The 19890-nt window shown below is 34.0% G+C and overlaps 1 non-coding gene across 1 annotated transcript; it reads right to left on the reverse strand.

Annotated features, from left to right (window-relative positions):
* Positions 1–3206: 3206 nt before the first annotated feature.
* LOC105671590 (serine-rich adhesin for platelets) lies at positions 3207–7805 on the reverse strand. Its single transcript, XR_010888664.1, has 6 exons — positions 6887–7805; positions 6142–6350; positions 5418–5587; positions 4528–5039; positions 4180–4407; positions 3207–3733 (listed from the first exon to the last, which is right to left on the reverse strand). It is a non-coding gene; the product is annotated as a serine-rich adhesin for platelets (transcript).
* Positions 7806–19890: the final 12085 nt, after the last annotated feature.

A 19890-nucleotide genomic window follows, 5' to 3' on the forward strand; every position in this document is an offset into this window, starting at 1 on the left:
TCGTTCGGTGCCAACTTTTACGGGCGTTAGAAGAATAAAAGGTATTTCGCGACTTTGACCGTTTATACCTGTGTGACCATCCAAGCTCTTGGCTATGTGACGAATAAAAGAAAAAAGGAAGTGAACGGAAATAGATACATAAATAGTAAGATAAAACGGAGTATGAAAATTGGGAGCAGAGATATGTCCCAGAAAACAGATTTAAAATAATTCCTTTATACTAAATAAACTTTGCGTTTGAAGCAATTTAATTTTCACGCATTTAATATTTTTCTCTCGATAAGCTTTGAAAAATCATTATTTCATATTCAGCTTTGTAACAGCATAAAAGTATTTTATAATGAAAGAAATATACATTATGTGACATTACGAAAAATAAAGATATAAATTTTTATATATATTTTCCTGTACAATATTGTCCGTTGAAAAAATGAATTAAGTAATACAATGCTTTGCAAAACTCGTACAAGATTTTTTATTAAAATATTTAAAATATATTATGAGTAATAGAAAAAATTATAAACATTAAAAAAAAATGTTAAACTTAAATAATATTTAAAACTAATTACATATTCTTATGCGTTGACTATTATTACAAACATGTGTCACCTTAAAATACTTTTGATAGCTTTTTTAATTATTGTAATCTTTTGAACTACTTACGTAACATTTCGTATATTCATAGATTCATCTCAATGCAAGACGGTAATCACAGATATCTATTATAAATGATATCCAAGTCCGATCTGAAATAATAATGTTTTATGTACGAATCATTAGAAGGTTAAAACATTATAATTCATATAATGCGATCTCAATGATGATATCTCAATCAAATTTAATAGAATCTAGATAGAATCTAGGTAGAATTTGATTAGAATTGCATTCTCAATGCAACGCAACTAAATTATTTTAAATATTAATGACAGTAAAAATTTCAGTTGTCTAAAAATATAACAGAAATATGATATACGATAGAGCAAAAAGATATAGCAAGTACTAGAAATGTTGTGAATTTTTGCATGATGACAAAAGAATGCGAAACAAATACGAAAATGCCCGAGTGAATTCCTTATGCATGCATTTTATCATTCTCACGTATTTACCACAGCGCTGTGTACTATATACAAATTTTATTTTGGTTCTTCAGAGAATTCTACGTGGAATTTCATTAAGCTCGTATATAAATAACTTTCAGCAATTAAATTTAATTAAGCCTCAATCAAATTTAATAGAATCTAGATAGAATTTGGATAGAATTGCATTCCAATGTAACGTAACTCAATTTATACGTGATCCACAAATGTGCATTTCAAACATGTGAATTGGAACGTATTCATCAATAGGATACGTGTGTATGCTGTTTCAAGCAATTGGAATTAATTTAATTAATTCTCCTCGAGCACTTTCTTTCTCTCAGGACACTTTATAAAGACAAATAGATAGAGCGCGCGAATGTATCGCTCGATATTTCAATGAGAACAATTTATCCTGTCTCGGATGTCGGGTCTTGTTTCATCTTTAATCTGTCACAATATTAATCATGTTTATGCTGCGAAAATAATTGCAACCGCTGTAAAACAACGACCGCGCGGTGCGCTCTTTCTTCTCTCCCCTCGGCCGAGATAGAGAGAAACTTCTCCGAGTGTAATTAATGTAAATAAGAAACTCAGACGACTGCGGATGAGACGTCTCATTTCTCTCTGCCTACCTTCGTCTCTTTCGCCTTATAACCGCGCGAAAAGGGAAATCAGCACCTGCGGCACTCGGCATGCGAAATAGCAACAGCCCTGTCCCGTGGTAAATTTTTGAAGGATTTACGAGCAGCATATTGTGCCCGAACGAAAAGTACGCGAGACGTTTTATTTGCAGTCTTACGCAAACTTTCATTCTTGGAGAACATATATTTCAACAGTTTCGCTGCTTAAAGAAATATAGCGCGACCGTCTTTTCGCAAAAGCATACGAAAGTGTGCAACATTGTTTAAATATTTATTTTCTGCCGTGATCTGCTGGTGAGCCATAGTTGTAAAATTTAATTTCTCTGCTTTTTGTATGAACTCTGTTGAATTTTTACAATTATTTTATTTAACGTCGCAGTAATTCACTTTTTGTGGACAATTTCATGGATAATTAAACTGCTCGACAATAAATTATTACAATACGATATTTGCTAAACCCGATATTATATTTAAAGTTCCCATTACTTTCGTTTGATAAAGCAACGATGTGATCGACGCGAATGAATATATTAATGAGGGAAAAAAATCGTCAGCTTTCATATCGAACAACTAATTTATATATTAATTCAATATCGCGCACGGAATTTATGCGAGATAAAACCCATTCTAATGTAACAGAGCAATAAATTGGCTTCGCGTTACCCTTTTGACCGGAGTTTACGTATGCGGGATGGACTAACAGAATTGTCAGGCACACCAACGTGTATGATTAACAAAATTGGTTTACTAATTAATATCTCGCGAATACGCGTTCCATATTCATAAGCTTCTGCCAACGAACTTCCAACGTTCGATGGCATTTACCGAAGCGAACAGACGTACTTCCAAATGGTAATTAGGAATTTATGTATATGGAGCAGAATATCAAAATTTCCACTTCGATTAGTAATGGATTTCTAAGTTATGGCACTAATCGCGATTACGTCCGCTGCATCTTCTGCTTTTAATGTCTTGAGAAGTTTAATGAAATCAGAAATAAAAAATATTTTAAACAAAAAATGAATTGGATGAATATAGTTTTATATAAAATTGCGCTCGATCTACTACTGCTGATCGCAGTAGTAATAATTACGTAACAACTTACGCGTTGCACGTTTATTCACGGTCGTGCATGCGTTAGATTTTTAAAACGCTCGGAAAAAATTAGCATGCGACAAAAAAATTTTCTGCATTTAGCAGCCCGTGAATACTTATGTATAGTGCTCTTATCATGGCGCACAATTATGTCAAGTATCATATAAAACAATGAAGTATAAAATATATATAGACCTTATTTCACAATAAAGAATACTTATTTATACGTAAACAAAATTTATGTTTAGCTCGTAGAATGGAATTATTCAATCTATCGATAGGAATAATAAATTTACCAGCAGTTACTAGCTGCACAGCGAAGTAGAGAAATATAAATACACTAAACTTATGAACTTCGCAGCGACGCGATAATCCCCTTTCGTTAATACCCGCACTCTGCTTGATCTCCAAAATATGAAGCTGTGCTTCATCTCGTACCGTGCAAAATATGTCTTTTCGGCGAACTGCGTTTTATATTTATTCATATAAATATAATGCAAGATAACCCAATACGGCACGATAGGTGCAAAATGAAACCTAACGAAAGCAAAGTCATAAAATAGGAAGAAATGTGATACGTGCAAAGGTGGTCATAAAGACACAGAAGATAAGAAGGAAGAGTGGAAATGAAGAGATGCTCGTAACCGGCAGGAGCACGAAGCTAATAAAAGCGACCAAAGTAATACTACGTGTCGTTATTAAGGAAGCTTTCGAGCGACATGGGTGTCGGTGTCGCAAGATTCGCAATCATGCCTTGAGAACTCACTTTTGCAAATGCAGGAGCTTGTGCGTGTGCTTGTAGTAATTTCGGCGGGGTTAAGCCTGCTTCCGCGTTTCCGAGCTCCATCGGCTTCGCGGTGGGATTACTATGTAATGTGTAATTTATCCCGCCGAAACCACCCAACTGCAGCTGCAAACCTGCAAAGTACGTTAATTGCGTTATATTTGCGCAATTATACGCGAGAAAGAGTTATTAAGCAAACAGATCCTTAATTAGCATATTGAGATTTGCAACGGCACGAAGAAAAACAAAGTGAAGTTAAATATTGGATAATATTCGAAATAATTCTCCAATCGGTCTCAAACAGATAAAACTCCGTAGAAGTAGTTTATAAATTTGAATTAATAAAAGGCGCAAGATGCTGCTGTCGAATTTTGCATCAATTGTACATATTAATTGCATCGCGCTGGCATCGTTAAATTTTAGGCTTGAAGAATTTTGCAAATTGCCAAAATTAAAACACGTTAGATTTTCCCGCTGTTTCGCGAAACGCCGAAGCGTTTCCGCATTTCTCCATCTCTAAAGAATCTTGTGTCGCATTACGTCGAAACCAAAGATGTAAAACTAAACTTAGCTAAGATACCTGTGGGGTACCAGAGATTTCTTGCCTCCTGAGTTTGTCGTAATTGTTCCGCGCGATGTAAAGTTTGCTCGAGGCTCAAAGTTGGTATACTCATAGGCATGTTTGCCGTCATGCTATCAGGTATGCCCGTTGATATTCCATCGGTTATACTACCAAATATACTATTGGATATACTTGACGTCGGACTGTTTGGCACGCTCGCCACGAAACCCAAAGGTAAATTTACACCTGGTAAATTACAATAGGAAGATATTCAAAACAGGAAAAAATATTTAATTAGACACATTGATAAGTGAATTGTAACTGCTTTATCCATTGAGACACGATAAATTGTAATAATAATCATACCTAGCGCCAGATTATCGCTCGTCGCCGTATCAGATGAAATTACAGATTTCGCTGGTAAAGCGGAAACGTCACTTTTGACGTCCATCGGCCAAGAAATGGTTGAAACGTGTGCGAGAGGCAGACTTGGTAGGATGAGCTTCGTCGTTCCGAGAGACAGCGGCGCATAGTTGGATGATGTTTCTGGTTGCGAGAATTGCTGTAAAGACCAGTCGTGTTTAAGTCCCGCAGGCGACGGATAGTTCGCAAAGGAGTTTTGAATGCCCTTTAGCCCATCCTTGTACTTCTCGGACAAAATGTAATTCAACGTGGGACTTTGGATATTAGTCTTCATGTTGTTCTTCGGCTCTTCCGGTACTAGGAGCTTAATGTTATGCTCGTTAGTCCTGAAACTACTTTTCGGTGTATTTGCAAACAGGCTGCCATGAACGTTGTTCTTTAATTCATCCTCGGTGGGAAGAGATGCTATGACAGCTCCATATTTAGTGGCATGGAAATGAACTGGTCTCGGAGAGCTAAATCGAATAAACTTGATTCAATTCAATTATATGAAATAATCAGAACATTGCTTTATAAATTATATAATACGACAGTACATTTTTTATCTTTAATATTCTTAGTAGATGCACTTGTTAAATTTCGCATCGCAGATTCTATAATCATGAAAGTAATTTTTAAAAAAGAATGAAAACAATAACAAATGTCAAGCTTGAGTATTGTATTAAGCGCAATAATCATCAGTGGCATTTAAACAATAGTTTGAAATGGAGCGTAACAAAATACTCGAGTGACGGTCTTGTTTGGCTATTAAGTCACTTCACGAATTTCACTATGCAGTTACGATATTGTTATCAAACGAACAAGTAATAAAGCTCGGGGCAGCCATTACGTACTTTCCGTCGAACGGCGCTATTGATGTTGGTATAACTGTGACAGGCGAGTTGGGCTTGGTTGTTAAACTCGTTAAGATATGACCTACAATCGCGGATTGGTTTGTGCTAACTGAGATTGATGGAATGGTTGTTACTGCGCCGCTGGACATGGTCGGCGAGCTGTCAACCAGCTAAAAGCAATAACAAACTTTTATTAGTCCGTTAGCGATTCGCGTCAAATAGGTTTCCTCAGTACGTTCGCTTCTTTTTATTTTATACTTCCCGTCTTTGTCGTCCAGCTGTATGTTACAGTCGCGTGTCATCGTTAATGTAAAACTATATGGAAAAAAAAAAAAACACTCGCGAGTCTTAAGTTTTATTTAACACTGAAATAATGCAGATTTAATACTAATTAACATTATAACACGATAATGTAAGTGTGAATAAATTCTGAAATTCTATGACGTTACGTAAAATATTATATTTCCCGGATTTGTTAGGATTGTTTAGCTTAAATTATTATAAATAAATATATGAAGCGTAAAACTTGATAAGAGACTGACAGATCCGTGACGGTTTTCATTTGCGATTGTAATTACTCACGTTGTGAAATGGATACGTCAAAATTTTCGCGAAATACGTTTTACCTCACGGGTATCAAATTCAACAGGCAGGATTAAATTTTGATCAATGTAATATCCTACTTTAAAAAACCGAAATATCAGCTGTCATCGGTTTCGCTTACCGCATTACAGTTGCTGGCCGATGTTGATGTAATCGTTCCCAATGCCGAACCGAATTTCATCTTCCAGCTTTCCGACAAGCGAGCTTCGCCGTTACTAGAAGAACCGTGGGTGGGCGTCGATGGTGTCGTGAACATCTCGGCATTTAATGAGAAAAGCTGCTTGGAAGACGAAAGCACTGGTATCGAAGACAATCCAACCGCGTGATTGCCTGCGACATAAAATATTATTACCAGCGTTGCGTTGCAGTAAACAATAAAGAAAGTTTTTCTGTCTCTGCCGGTAAAGCAGCATTAACGCATCAGTATTATTTTAGAACAGCCGAAGGGGATGAATTTGTTCTTTAGATATAACTTGTCGTCAGTATTCTTTGGCACGATAATAGTATTATAACTAAATCCTATCACTAGATGCGTGATGTATAATTTGATAACTGGAAAGTATTTTACAATAATTAATGTGCTAATTATCAAGTTGAAGCGTCGACGAAACAAGTTTGTCTTCTCGGTCGTTCCAGAGTTAATACTTCCGTTAACAAACTCCGTGTAAACAGACTGTTTCGTGTTTTAACAGGAAATTCAATATCGAATTGCTCGCGAAACAATTTGCGAAGTTAAATTTGGAAATTTCGAAAAGGTAGAGATTGAATTGTATCCGTCATCAGAGTCGTTGACGAAATACAATATTAATCCAAGGTTTTTTCCATCTTTGCTCTCTCTCAGAATTGCGCACGCAAATTAAACCTACCGTATTCCGTGTACAAAGATTCTCCGGGCAGAGTTCGCGTATCCTTGTGTCCGTACGAATCGATCGGTTTATCGTAAGAATCATCTTGATAAAATTTCGCTGCGTTTGAGGCAAACGGCGTTTCGAAAGCCGTCTGTTTCTGAAACGACGCTTGTTCGTCTGAGAGCGATTGCGCGTGAAGGAAATTCTTAAACGGCGCTTCTGCCGTAAACAGCTGTTCCTTAAGCCGCGCTTGGTCTCCGTACGTCGATGCTTGTCCCTCAAAGATCTCCGACGCGAATGACGCGCTTTCGAAAGGATTGTCTCGAAGGATCGCTCGTTGACCACGCAATTCCCGATTCTTCGTCATTGCGTCTCCGAACAACCGTTCGTTTCTAAAGGAATTTTGTTTAAACGGTTCATGACGCAGAATTGGAAAGTCGGATGAATAATTGATTTGGTCTCCGAAGGACAAATCGCGAGGATTTCGCTGACCGCTCGTTTTGTCGGTGAACGGTTGATTGAGAAAGACATTTCGTGGATGAGGCTTGCGATATGATATGACATTTGTATTAAAGAGAACATTGGCTCTTTGGCTTTCGTATGCTCCGACGATTGTCACTGTTATCGCGATGACGATTACCTGAGAAAAAAAAAGAACGCACTCGTGTTTAGAAATGCAATCGTGTGATAATAGTTGTTACGGAAAACTTACCAAGATTCGCATTTTACACATGGATGATCACTTGTTATAATTATCGTTTTTCACGTTTTCGGACTTACGGATTCTAGCAGCGATTAAATATTGACCGTAGCGAGTAACAGAATAAGTGACCAAGATCATCAGATCATCTTATATAGGACCGATGTTCTTCCAGTTTTTCGCCCTCCTACTGCTATCATGAAGACTGGTAAAACGCGTACTCCACACTTTTCTCTTTCGTTGACACAGAATTCGAGTGACTTTCCTGCATAAGACTATTGTAACGTATTTAGTTATTAATGTGTTACGATTTAAAGCGAACATTTCGAGAGACGTAATATATCTACCGTAGCTTTTAATCCAGTCCTTCGATAAACGGTAATGTTTCACTATCCTCGAGCAACGACCCTCATGAGCGCGTGAAATATCGCGAATATATAAGATTATAAAATATTTATTAAATAGATTGTTCTTTTTAAGTGAAATTAAAATTACTTCAACATTAAGAGAAATACGTTAAATGATTTACCATTTAACCGTTTTTTTTTTTTCCTTCAAGCATTTCTTCTTTCTTATTGAAATTGTATCGAACACTCAATAGTATAAGATTCTGAGATAATTTTGCAAGGAATCTCTGCCCGTCATATGCATTAGAAAGAGAAGCAAAAGAACAGCGAAAGAGGAATTGCGCTTGCGACGCTGCGTCTTAAATGCAGATGCAAGAGAGAATCGGAGCCCGTACCGAGATTCTCCGAGAGAAAATTGCTTGCAATGGAGGCGGCCAATTGCAGAGGTTGCCCTTTACGCACAGATGAATGAATTACAGCACGAAGAATATAATTTCAAAGGAACTCGTTTTCCGCTAGCTCTTTTGGCTTTCACCGGAGAGACAAATCGGGGCGAGGCGAGAGGGACGGGGCGTACAGAACTTCGTGAGACTTCAAGACTGGAGAATAAAGAACAAACGAAGGGAAAAAAGCCGAGTGTACCTTCCAAGCGGCGTGCCGCGCGAAAAAGCCATCTGCATTTCAACGCTCGTGCAAAGTTTACTTCGCGCCTTATGGATGCGAATTGTTGCTCTCCTCGCGGTGAGCCGGCAAGGCAATAATCGCCGAGCTAGAAGAACGAGATTAGTTTCTGCCTTTTCTGTCATAGTCGCGCTTAATAAAGAGCGCTTGCTTTCATCACGTCACATTAATCAAGAATGTTACCTTATTTGAATAATTAACTTGCAGAATAATAATTTCGAAGACAACTGAATTTAATGTGTCTTATAAATCACTCAAATTTCCAAATTGAATAGTTTTTTTTTTATTCAGAATTTTTACAGAAAATATAATTCGTCGTAATTATAATATTTAAAAAATTACCTCCATTAACATTGTATTTTTATTGAAGAAATAAGCAGTTATGTGAAACATATCATTTCCAACATTAAATTATGTCTTCCTGATTTTATTTTTATTTTTTTAATAATAAATTCGCTATTTATATTTACAGCAACTACACAAAAATTAGTCTGTCTTTATATTCGATTGCTGCATTTTTTGAAACTGCTCGATAAAAAACTATCCTGCGTGAGAATGTAATGTGTAAAATACAAGGCATACCTATTCACAATTTATAGTCATGCACATTTTTACTGTTCTACATATGTAGCAATAAAATACATATAAACTGCCATAGCGTAAATCTATATTTGGACATTGTCAGGTAAACAAAGGAAAACATTTTTTATTATTTTAAAAGATAAAAAGAAACAATACTGCGGAACTGTAAAATAAAACTGACGATAATAAGTAATAGAGATTTTTTAAACATTTCAGCTGATTAAATTCATCCGAATGTTTTTTTTTACACTCGAGCACATTATGCTGAAAGTGTTTTAACCGAAAGCCTGAACCAAATTATCAAACTTTTTTAATGGGTCATTTATTCTATTCGAAAGGCGCCATTTTGTAATTCACCCGTATATACAAACTTGCAGGCTAAGCCGTCGCTGTAATTTTTATTACTTCCTTGCCGTCGCCTCTTTAAAACTCAACGGACCTGCGGAACCCCTCGACCATGCGGAAACTTTCAGGCGACCGTATTTCACGCGCTCATGAGGGTCGTTGCTCGAGGATAGTAAAACATTACCGTTTATCGAAGGACTGGGTTAAGAGCGATAGATATATTGCGTCTTTCGAAATGTTCGCTTTAAATCGTAAAAGTGAGCAACGGCATTCGATATTCATACGCGAGTTGTCGTGAGTTTTCTTATGATTTAGTTCGCTGTTTTGCTCAAGTTTTACTCTCGGGAAAACTGTAAAGATTTGCATTAAAAACCATGCTGCATAAAAGAGATTGTAAAAGCAGCAAACAAATCGATTAATTACAATTTTAAATTTGGAATGGCTTTTGTTCTCAATTGCTTAAGTTTACTATCTATTTTTATTATGTGCTTTTATCCCGCGAGAGTCATTAATAGTTCCTGAATGATAAACAATTTAAGATAAGCAACCGTGATACGCGTATACGGCTGCACTCGCAAGTAGAACACGCGAACCAGTCAGCACGCTAATGAGTTTCTGCAATCATAGGCGCGCGAAATATTTGTTAAGCCGCACGTAAATTTCACGCATTCGTCAACTCATGCATATTAACAAATATGTATGTGTAAATTCAAAATTTCTTTTATACAGCACGAGGAATAAAAATTGTTAGTACAAGTTTTAATTAAATTGTTTATTATTGAAATTATAATTATTATTGCGTTCGTTAAATTTACTGAATCACTAAATTATTTAATGATGTTACCTTTTTCCTAGTGTTTTTAATTTTAATGATAAAATTATAAATCACACAGCATTAATATTTTAGCGTTGTTAATATAAAAGCTTCCATTTAATAATTTTACATTCCATTTATGAGTTATTTATTTATTTACTAAAATTAAGCAAAGTAATAAATATTAGTGTATCTATTAATAAACATTACTAATTCATAGTATTTTATATTATTTTATAATGTGTTCAAACACATGCGTATCTTTTTTTTAGAAAAAATAAGAGGAAAAAGCCATTGAAATGTAACATCAAAGAGTATTAGAGTATTAAAATTATATGTGTTCCTAAAGAGAGTTAAACGAAAACGTCACAACTCTAGTGTAAACATTTTACAATAAAAAATTAATCCGATTGCAACACACTTTTAGTTACATCAAGTTACTGCAGGAATAGTAGCATTGTGTGCGTATATTTGCGCATGAAATCGGAAAATCCTTTCCGGAAGAGTCCATTGCATTACGTTACAATTGTCAAAGTAGGATGATGGGCGTATTGATATCGCAGGTAAGTTAATATTTACACTATGGAAAAGCCAGTATTAAATTTTGCAAAACGTATAGGTACGTTTGTACAAATCCACATATAGCGAAAAAATCACAATGCAGTTGAAAATGTCAATGTTCTTCATGAAATATTGATGACATGCATATTTTATTCAGATTTACAAAAAATGCAGGTTTTTTAATTACTGATTCCAACAGACAATTAAGTATACACAATGCCCAATAATCGTTCGATTTTAAAATTTTAAGGAAAAATTTTTCAACGAATTTGCGATTTTTCTCTAGCGCTGATTGGTTATCGCGATTATTCTGACAATTTGATACTTTTAGAGCGAAGGTTATTTTGACGGTTATTTAAAATAAAAAAAATTTTTTTAAATATTTAGATTTTATAATTATTAAATTACTATAATAAGTGCACGCGCGTAGCACACGCCTGTATTGTTCTAGTTAAATAAAAATAAGGTTTTAATAGTGTAACCCCATCGGTTCCCGATAAGGACATTTCGTTTACAAACATCTAAGGTCCCTATCAGGTGTACTAATCAGGACCCGATCACTTTTGCCTGATCAGTTTCTTATCGGAGTCTTATTAATATTTCCACTCGGGACCCGAGCTACCCTATTACAACCTTACTTTTATTTAATCAGGATCCTTATCGGGTGATTATGAGGTTTATTAATTACGCCATAAAATGTAATACAAATAATTTCAATAAAATTTATATATTTTTATTTAACATAACATTCGATATATAGCATAATATATAATAATAGCATAAACATTTATATTAATATTTTATAAATAGAAAAAAAACAACAATTAAACAAAGTACGCAATAAGTAAACAAAGTAAACAAAGGATTATTAGATTTTATTCATACCTGGAAAAAGAAATTTAAAAATACAACTTTATGTAATTGTAGTAAAGTATGTTTTCTTTATGTTTCTTTTTTTTAATATTGTTTTTGGTAATATTTTTGTAATATTTCAGATATTATCTCGCATTATAATGTATTATCATCAAAAAAAGAAATTCAAGACTCAAGTTATTTAATAATGTGAAGCATTGAGATGGTACATGCCAAAAACATTGCAACACGATGATAGAATAAAATCCAATAATCTGTATTTTGTTTAGCCTTATTATGTATTACATACTATATATCAATATGCTATGTTAAATAAAAATATATAAACTTTATCAAAATTATTTGTATTTTACACATTTTCTGACGTAATATTTAATAATTATAATAATGATATAATAATATTTAATAAGTTAATAATTAATAAGCCTATATCTCATAATCATCTCATAAGAATCACTCGATTAAATAAAAATAAGTTTGTAATAGTGTAGCCCCAAAGGTTCCCGATAGGGACATTGCGTTTACAAACATCTAAGTTCTCCATTGGGTGTACTAATCAGGACCCGATCACTAAGTGAGGCCTTGCCTGATCAGTTCCTTATCGGGACCTCACTAATATTTTTACTCGGGTTCCGAGTGGAAATATTAATAAAGCTCCGATAAGGAACTGATCAGACAAGGCCTCACTTAGTGATCGGGTCCCGATAAGTAAACCCGCTTGGGTCCCGATGAGTACACCCGATCGGGTCCCGATGAGTACACCCGATCGGGTCCCGATCAAAAAATCCGATCGGGCCCCAATTAAAAAACCCGATCGGGCCCCGATCAAAAATCCGATCGGGTCCCGATTAAAAAACCCGATCGGGTCCCGATCAAAAAACCCGATCGGGTCCCGATCAAGAAACTCGATCGAGTCCCGATTAAGAAACCCAATCGGGTTCCGTTCAAAAAACCCGATCGGGCCTTAATCAAAAAACCCGATCGGGTCCCGATCAAAAAACCCGATCGGGTCCCAATCAAAAAACCCGATCAGGTCCCGATAAAAAAACCCGATCGAGCCCCGATCAAAAAATTCGATCCGGCTCCGATCAGGAACCCGATCGGGCCCCGATCAAAAAACCCGATCGGGCTCTGATCAGGAACCCGATCGGGTCCCGATCAAAAAACCCGATCGGGCCCCGATCAGGAACCCGATCGGGTCCCGATCAAAAAACCCGATCAAGTTCCGATCAAAAAACCCAATCGGGTCCCGATCAAAAAACCCGATCGGACCCTGATCAAAAAACCTGATCGGGTGTTTTAATCGGGACCCGAGTAAAAATATTAATAAAATTCCGATAAGGAACTGATCAGGCAAGGCCTCACTTAGTAATCGGGTCCTGATCAGTACACCCGATCGGGACCTGAGATGTTTGGTAACGCAATGTCCTTATCGGGAACCGATCGAGCTGACTTATTACAACCTTACTTTTATTTAATCAGGATCCTTATCAGGTGATTATAAGGTTTATTAATAATTATTATTATTTTTGTGAGGCAGCTAAAAGATTCACTACAATAAAATTAGTATCTGGAAAAATAAATTTTAAAATACAACTTTATATAATTGTAGTAAGGTATGTTTTCTTCATATTTCTTTTTTTTAATATTGTTTTTGGTAATATTTTTGTGATATTTCAAATATTATCTTGCATTATAATGTATTATCATCAAAAAAAGAAATTCAAGACTCAAGTTATTTAATAATGTAAGGTATTGAGATGGTACGTGCCAAAAACATCGCAACACGATGATAGAATAAAATCCAATAATCTGTATTTTGTTTAGCTTCGTTATGTATTACATACTATATATCAATATGCTATGTTAAATAAAAATATATAAACTTTATCGAAATTATTTGTATATTACACATTTTCTGACGTAATATTTAATAATTATAATAATGATATTATTTTGTCATCTTTATCATATTTAATAATTTAATAATTAATAAGCCTATACCTCATAATCACTTTATAAGAATCACTCGATCCACTCTTAAAAAAGGCATGAAGGTCGATACTCGAATGTATCGAAAGTATTGTTGATGCTTTTCCGCGACATTGATTGGTTATCGCGATTATTCTAATAGTTTGATAGATTGAGAGCGAAGATTATTTTGACGGTTATTTAAAATAAAAAAAATTTATTAAAACATTTAGATTTTATAATTATTAAATCACCATAATAAGTGCGCGCGCGTAGCGTGCGCCTATATTGTTCTAGTTATATTAAAATATAATGTACTTCGGGCTGACTAAACAATAGAATTATATTATCTCTTTATTTCTCTGAAGCATATAATTCACAAGAGATTCTCTTTTTTTTATTTTATAATTCGAAAATTATTAACGCTTAAAAAAATTAATGAGAAGAAATAAAATTTATCAGAAAATTTGTCATTTAAATTAAGATTGCAAATTATGGAACATTAAGATCAACGATAAACTATAATTAATTATTAATGAATTAATAGTTTATCAGTTCTGCCATTTTATATGCACTTGCAGTAATTATAAACAGTTATAAATCACACGCAACCATATTCTGTAACGTACATTTTAGGCAGGTGTTTTGCGGGTTTTGTATGAAATCAAACTGATAGTCAACGCAATAAGTTATCATGAAGGCTTTCAAGCGAATTGAAATTGTGGACTATGCGTCGTTTATTTCGATCGTTCACAAAATATACAGCTGCAAGACAAAAATAAGGTCATAAGTTTTAGTATTATTGCTGTCATGTGTGACTCAAAAGCATCATTAATCATTTCGCATTGCGTCGTATGTTGATAACTGAAAAACTGTATAAGGAAAATCGCTTCTGCCAATGACGATATTTAAATTCCGCACATAGTGAAAAAATTGAGTAGGTTTTTTTTAATTACCGATATCAATAGACAATTAGGTATTGCACATTGTTAAAAAATATTTCGACTTTGTAATTTTAATGACAGATTTTCAATGAATAAAAAAACATCTTCATAATATATCGCGTGTTCTTATCACATTCAAACTATTAATGTTCAAATCTCGACTTACTATATTATTATACATGCAAGTATTTAATAAACATTAATACGTTTGATTCATCGTATTTCAATATTTGTGACCGGAGAATTTAATTTAGTTACACGATGCCGAAACCTGAATCGAATCAATTTGCAACCGAATTGGCGACAGGAAGTCGAAATGAATTATTGGAAGAGAGGATTAATTTGTCCAATCAAAATTTATCTACCGTATCATCTACAAGCGAAAAATTTTTCGAATGCATGCATTGCGACGCAAATCATGTGTTAAATTAAATAACCAAATGTAAAACAATAATTAATGGATTATACAAAAAGTTATATCTTAATATATAATCATATCCTTTAATTATAATTTATGAGAAAAAAATGTACAAATGTAATAACTGCAACATAATTTTATACTGTATAAACTACTAAAATTGCTCAATCTATTAATGCAGTATAAAAAGAATACATCAGGTATACAGATGGGAATTAATTCTTAGAGCTTGACATTCTGTGGAGCGCATCGGACAAAGGTAAAACGCAGTCGATCCTGTTACGCGTACTTTCACGCCAAATAAGTTTGCACAAGTCCCGTTTCGCGTTTGCGACGCGCTAGAAACTACAAATTTTATCACCGATTCGCGCCTACGTCGTGCGACGATAGTGATTTACGTACCATTTAATTGAACGTTTTGACCACGGACGAAATTGGCCAGTAGCGACTGTGTCATTGTCCATGTCGTAAACCCCTGTTCGCTGGACGCAATCTGGCCGTATCTTCTAATTAATGCTGCAGAATCTCGCAAACGCGCCGCCCGCGCGTGACGTTCGTTGCTACCAGGGAAACGAAACTGCAGAAGAGAAACAAGAAGTGCATTTTCAAACAATGCGACCAAGCGTTACATTGCGTTTATCTTCTTTACAGATATCTTTAGTGTTTGTCACGTCAAAAATAATATAAAGTAGCACTAAATAAACTAAAAAAAACAACAATTATTACTTTTATTTTTAATAACAAATCATTTTTAGAACCTTGCTAGAAATTTAATACCTTGTTAGAAGGAAAACATATTTCGAACCAAATATTATTTTGAATGAAAAAATAATTTATAAAGCAAAAGTGTCTACTGTGTCTTACGATGAAAGCTATTTATCAAAAAAAGATATTATTTATTATGACATTTTATTTGGAACTTATAAGAAGGCTACAATTTTTATGAAAAATAATCTACTAAAAACTAAAATGTTATTACAAGTAATAATAAAATTTATAAAACTAATTTTTTTTTAACTTTTTTTATTTTAAAATTTTTGTATATCTCTGACATGCTTAACAAAATTTGGTAAAGTTGGTTTAATCAGCACTGTTTAACAAGTGGCAAGAAAAATGTGCGAGATACGTGTTATACTTTATAAGAACATGGTTCATTCGCAAGTCATCCAAAAATTTGCATAATCATAAAGATATACTCTTGTTTGCATACGCTTTAATAAAATGGATCAGCATTAGCAACGCTGAGACGTAAAGTGAAATACTAGTGTCAGCGTTTTGTTATATACGTGTTTCTAAACAAGTTTGCCAACAGCTGCGCGATTTACGTTCCATTTTGGAAAATCGTTCGATCTCGAGCCGATCTTGAACTTGCTTCGATGAGAATTCAGCACGTGCATGGTAGTATAACGAAGAAGCTCGTCACATCACTTTTTGCTCGGGTTTGTCTTTTCTTTCTTGATTTTTTTTCTTTACAGGACGTTTTATGCGTATAGCATCTCTGATAGAATAAAGAGAAAATACGATCTCCAAAACTATTTCATTCTTACGCTTTATTGCTAGAAAATTAGGTAATAGCATTTAATTAGTGCTAGTAGCATTGCTATTAGCAAACTTGGCTGCAAATGTGAGATACTTAAAGAATTAACAACGCATTGAGGAATTTGTCGGATTGTAAAAGAAAATTAAATGCAATAAATAGATGATAAAACTTTACTCTTCAACTTTTCAAGAGAAAACTCCACTGCAACAGAATTTTAGTTTCAAACTAAATTACAAAGGCCTTTAAAGTTGCATATTAAAAAATCATTAAGAAAACTAGTATTTAACAAAATCTTCATAAAGAAAATAATGCGCTTTATGTATGAGAGAGAAACTGATTCAATTTGATACAATTGAATAAAATTTTAGAATTATTTCAAATAAATGTAAAATGTGCTACTTCAACCTAATTTCTTTTAATGATAGATTAAACCTTTGAACAACTTAGAGTCGATTCTTTTTTCGACAAAAACGTCGAGCTACTTTGATGGCTTTCGAGTAAGTAAACGTTCCAAAATAAAAAGCTTTTAACTCATTGTCAACAAGAAAGCGAGTAAACGATAAAAACATATTTTTCTATTAATTTTTGTTCTCTCCGGTATATTTTACTTTAAGATTTTAATTCAAGATTTAGTTGCAAAGATGTATATTATGCTAAAGATTGAAAGTTGTAAGCGCTTTTTCCTTTTTTTCAGAGATTATGTTTTAAATTGATCGTAGGATTTATTATTATAAAAAAACTTGCCGATATAATTAATAATTATTATCAACTTTTTATCGAGCTGCGCGTATATATTATTACACATATTACTTTTGAAATATCCTTTTCAATCGTAACCAGCAATCAGCGGATCAAAAACAATATTTTAATTTCGCCAATTGTAGTGTTTTAAATACGCACTCATACATACAAGCGTCAATATCGGCATAGAAATGAGTACGGTTCGCCAAAGTCAAATGCTGAAAACGAGAAAGTATCGATCGCGGCGTATTAACGGGCCATACGTGGCGCTGCACCAAAACGCTGGGATAATGAATTACACCAGAGTGAATTTGTGGTGAGAGAGCGTCGTTCATTTATTGGCATGGATTTTTTTATTTTGTTTTAATGTGACAAAAAGTAATTTACCACTTCATCGATCATAAAAGACACGACACTTAAAAATAAAAATCTAGATTCGATATAGATTATTATATTTCTTATATTTTGATAAATTCTCTTCAAAAGTTGACACGGAAAAGACAAGTTATTTATCAAAATATTAAATAATATTATCGGACATTCGATAGAAAGCGCTATAAAGGTTATGACGGTTTTGTCAATATCAATCAATATTACGTGATCGAAATGTAGTTGTCGTTTAATCAAAGCGACATTAGAAATAACAGCTAGATAACTGCAGACAATATGCATACGTAAAAAATCAATAATCAACAAAGTAATGGACATGCAATCGCTGTGCATGTTAATAACAGCGAAAGCGAAGCATCGCGTTTCTATAAATTGGTATGCGATACGTATGAAAGCATACTCATGAAAAACGAAACAAAATCACGAATAAACGAGAGAATGAAGCATACGTATGTGCTTTTATGTAAATATGCAAGTTGGGCGTCCTTATATTACTGTATACTGAAATCAAAAAATACACATTTGTTGCGGACATATTCTTTGTATAAATTAGTACAGTCATATATGATTTTCGTAATAATAATAATTTAAAAATAATGCGTTATTTAGAATGACATATTACGTGTATTACGGAAGAATATTTAGCATTCGCTTTTGTTAGACTTTCATATTAAACGCTATATTCGCATCCTGCACGCATTCTGCACACATATTTAAACTCCAACAGACGCTTACATATTTTGATGTAGCTCAAAGATATTCCTTTTTCCACGCAGAAAAATTATTTTATGAGTAAGAGATTATTAAACTCTAAAATGTTTAAAGCAATATTTATAGAATTATTATATTTATTAAAAGTAAAGCACAACATTAATTCTTAAGTCCAGGACAGAAAAAATGCATTAAGACACAATATTAGCAGCAATTATCTTCTCCTCTAATGTAAAGTCTTAATCTCTCTTTACATAAAAGCGATCCAATTAGCCATAAGACTCTAATCACGATAATAGCTAGCCATAAAATTTTTATTCTTTCTAATCTTTATTGCGATTAAGTATAATAATAATTGCACGTTTTGCTCATTATATTACACGATAATATATCGTATGTGAAAGAAAAACACGGATGCAGATACGACTGCAAATAGAATGCAATCTTGAAATTCTTAACGTGCCGTTGAATGTAAGACGCCTCTCCATGAAGCGCTATAAACCCAGCAGCGTTATATTTAGCGCGATATGAGTTATGTAACGCATATACGTGCAAACGTATGTAAGGGCGTAAGTAAAAGCGTTAGTACCAAGTAATAAAGTAGAAACTGCTTAAACTTATAGTTTTGATAGCCCTTTCCACGAATTATGATCTGTCGGATAATTTTGCTAGTTGCGCGCTTCCCAAATTATATCTTTTGTGAGAAATACGGCTGTGCGAAGTGACGACGTCTAAATGTTTCAGCCTTTAATTATATCTTTTCCGTCAGTTATATTTTAATGATTGTTAATGATTATGCGACTTATTAATATACTCAGTTATTAACTGCGTAACTATTTGAAGCTGTTGCATGCGCGATGTGACGTAAATATATATAAAGGATCTATTGTCAAGTGCGCGATATGACGTAATGTCAAGGAAAATGAAGGAAATAGAATACTGTTCTCTTGACTTTACTTTATTCCGGCACAGATAGAATTCAGTATGAGACTTACACTACGAACAAAATTCTTACAATAAACGATGCTCTCGGCAACGACGAACGGGAACTGCTTTTTGAGAATGAAGTATTCCGCCCCTCGCCTTGAAGATGCGCGGAGTATTTCTCAAAGGAAATAGTTACTATCAGCTGAAATGTTTGAAAAGAGGAATTTTCCTACATTTTTAGGCGGAAAAGCAGTATAATGGTTAGCATTAGTACGGCCCGCAAATGCGAAGACAAAAGATACTTTACTATTTAGAATTCAAGATCCGATTAAATTTGATACTCACGATGTTGTATCAGAAATGTAGCATTTATTATGTCTGTCTAAAAATATTTTTTTTTAATTTGGAAAACATCGAAAATATTGAGATAATTACAGCATACGTAAAACATCGCTTATGTTCATTAAATAATGATAA

Source organism: Linepithema humile, chromosome 2 (genome assembly GCF_040581485.1).
Source record: "Linepithema humile isolate Giens D197 chromosome 2, Lhum_UNIL_v1.0, whole genome shotgun sequence".
Lineage (NCBI taxonomy): Eukaryota > Metazoa > Arthropoda > Insecta > Hymenoptera > Formicidae > Linepithema > Linepithema humile.